Genomic DNA, 3,032 nt, shown 5'->3' on the forward strand with positions numbered 1-3,032 from the left:
TTCCCTTCCCTTCCCCATCAGCACAGCCCGGACCCCCAAACACCCCGCCGGCTCCCCGCAGTTAGGGGTGAGGCCAGGCGGAGGGGGGGCGGTGAGGCCGGGTCGGGCATGCGCGTTGCCCCCGCAACATGGCGGCGGCGTGAAGCGGCCGGTGGCGGGAGCCGCTCGAGGGAGGCGGGGGTGCTTCTGCCCCCGGCTCGGTGAGTGGCGACGGGCAGGACCGCGGGGCGGGAGCGGCGGGGCGTGGAGCCGAGCGGGAGCGGCCACGTCCGTGTCACGGTAACGGCGGCAGGGGTCGGGTGCGGCCGTGCCCGGCCTCCGGGGCGGGCGATCATTGACAGCGGGGAGCGGGCGGAGGAGGGGGAGCGGCTCCTGGGGAGCGATCCTCAGCGCTGTGAGAGCCTGAGCGCGGGCTGAGCTGCGAGGAGCGCTGAGAGGGCTCTATTAAGCCTCAATAACTTTACAGAGGATTTCCTGGCGCTTCCAACATGCCAGAAGTCTCAAGAGTCCTGGGACACTTACATGGCACGTCTTACATTTTGAAGAACAGTGACAGCATCATCCTTTACATTTAAGATTTTAATCTCTGGAAGAAGCAATCAGCACTAAGACTGTGCGCCTAAGGCTACTTCTGTCAAATGGGAACAAACAGAACCTCACATTCCCATCAGATGCAAAGGTCAATGAGTTGGTCAACAGCCTCACTTGTGCAGACTTGCTGAAGCACTATCCCCATCCCCACTTGTCATTTGTTTTAGTTACCCTTGGAAAATATGACAGTACACTGAGGTACTTTCAGAGATCATGTGAACACGTGCAAGAAGAACCGTGCACTTTGCCCATCCCTGCCTGAGGAAGCCTGACAAGCTAGACAGCCAGCTGCAGCATCCTGGACAGCTAATGACAATGGGCTCTTCCCATCAGTGATGCTGTTTAATATCAAGCAGTAACTACTGCAGACTCTGTTTCTCCTCAGACTTCCACTCCATCACATACAGACTCTAGCAGTTAAGGAAGCAAACATGGCTCACTCCCAGCTCACAAGCCAATCTGAATATTAAGAAAGCAACGAGACAAATTTGTGAGAAAAAGAAACCCATGTGCAATGGGCTGAAGTTGCTACATACATTTGCTTCAGCCTATTCCATGCTCTCTCAAGTAAAGCAGAGTCGGCATTTCATATAAGCAACTTTTAGGCAGATACTGGAAACAAATGCATTCTCAGTACTGCAAATTTCACACTAGTGAAAAAAAAATTACACTTGGTTGTATAATGGAAACCCTCTCTGATGCCTCCTCTGAACTCAGCCAGCCACTCTAGAAAGCAATACAATACCTCTCTCTGCCTTACCAGAGCAATATACTGCAGACAGCAAGGGCAGCAGCAGCATCTCTGCCAGTGGAAGGAAAGAAAGCAGGCACCTGCATTCAAAGCAGCATCACACAGAGTTTGAGGAAATACCTTCTAGGAAACTGTCACTGCTTCTTGTTCAATCCACTCTGCATTAAGATAGACACTTATAATAGGGTCCAACTTTAAGAATGACCTCGTTAGAGCTGCATTTATATACCTAGGCCACTTCTAAGTGGTGTGAAAGGAATGTATCACATGGAGTCATGTATTTCTTTGCAGAACCTGAACATTCCTATAAAATATGTAATACCAAGCAACCTGGCGGATACTACACAAATATTACTGCATTACTTACAGCAGTGAGAGAACTAGAGCCATCAATCCTGTCAGCTACATCTCAAAACACAGTCAGTGAGCATTACTTGAATACTCAGAACTGGACCTCGTTACACTTAACAGCCCTACAAATACTTCAACACCTAGATTTCAGCTTCTACTTTATACACTTTCTGCTTGCATTACCATGAAATTTCCTGTAAATGAAGTACCAACCAAATTGCAACAGGTTGCCCAAGGAGGTTTTGGATGCCCCATCCCTGGAGGCATTCAAGGCCAGGCTGGATGTGGCTCTGGGCAGCCTGGTCTGGTGGTTGGCGACCCTGCACATAGCAGGGGGGGGGGGGGTTGAAACTAGATGATCATTGTGGTCCTTTTCAACCCAAGCCATTCTATGATACTAGATCTTTAACTCGGTTCTTCTTTACACCAATCCAAGTGCCATCATCCTGAAGAAGCACTTAGGTTTTATTATGCCCTAAGGGGACCTTAGGGCTCACCCTGCCCCAGGCAGGCAGCAGTTCCCCCAGACACTGCCAAGACCCCCGAGCTGACAGCAGTCCGCAGGGCGTTCACCTCCTGGTTATGCCCCAATGCTAAGGTGCTGCCTCGCAGTACAGCCACCACCGGGTGCCCTCCTGCTGTCACTCTGCCACCTGCATGGGCGCTGCCACTGGTCCCACACCCACTGTCCCACACACTGCTTTCCCCTGCCACCTCCAAAGAGCAAGATGCAGCATGGCAGCTTTAAACACCCAAAGATTTAAGGCTGCTCTTCTTTGAATAATAATGATAATAATTAAAAAAAAAAAAAAAAAAAACATACCCCAGCTTGCACTGAAGAGTTGTTCACGAGACAGACCATCAAATCTACACGGCACAGAACCATACAGTTCTTTGAGTTGGAAGGGACCCTTGCGGGCCACCTGGTCCAACTCCTCTGCAGTGACCAGGGACACCGACAGCCACATCAGGATGCTCACAGCGCTGTCCATCGTTAAGCGCTACTTAAAACATTTGCTAAAACACGTGAAGCGTCCTTACATCTCCCCAAGAGTACCTGCTAGTGTAAGATCTCGCTCGGACACCACCGTAACTCTGCAGTCCCGCAGCCGGCCCTCGTGGCCGCCCTCTCAGCGCTCCTCGCAGCTCAGCCCGCGCTCAGGCTCTCACAGCGCTGAGGATCGCTCCCCAGGAGCCGCTCCCCCTCCTCCGCCCGCTCCCCGCTGTCAATGATCGCCCGCCCCGGAGGCCGGGCACGGCCGCACCCGACCCCTGCCGCCGTTACCGTGACACGGACGTGGCCGCTCCCGCTCGGCTCCACGCCCCGCCGCTCCCGCCC

Source organism: Phasianus colchicus, chromosome 13, assembly GCF_987193195.1.
Source record: "Phasianus colchicus chromosome 13, bPhaCol1.hap1.1, whole genome shotgun sequence".
Lineage (NCBI taxonomy): Eukaryota > Metazoa > Chordata > Aves > Galliformes > Phasianidae > Phasianus > Phasianus colchicus.